This window comes from Pundamilia nyererei, unplaced genomic scaffold (genome assembly GCF_000239375.1).
Source record: "Pundamilia nyererei isolate P.nyererei 1_Seehausen unplaced genomic scaffold, PunNye1.0 scaffold00057, whole genome shotgun sequence".
In the NCBI taxonomy this organism is placed as follows: Eukaryota; Metazoa; Chordata; class Actinopteri; order Cichliformes; family Cichlidae; genus Pundamilia; species Pundamilia nyererei.
Genome location: NW_005187458.1, coordinates 591,727 through 591,969, shown reverse-complemented (window position 1 = coordinate 591,969; position 243 = coordinate 591,727).

The following is a 243-nucleotide window of genomic DNA, read 5'->3' as shown; positions in this document are numbered from 1 at the left end:
CCCCCCCCCAATAGGAAAAAATACTCCTGATTACATTTTCTTTGAGGACATTTCCTAAAGTGCTAAACATGTTCATACCGAGAATGATGTAGAAATGAAATTCAGATCCAGCTGCTTGGGGTTAATGAAGGAAAACTGTGCTTCCAGGGAATCTTGAAACTGTGACAATTTGACGTCATGTGATAAAGTATAAATAGCCCGGCCCTTCAGGCTCACTTATGTGATATCAACACATTTTATGCC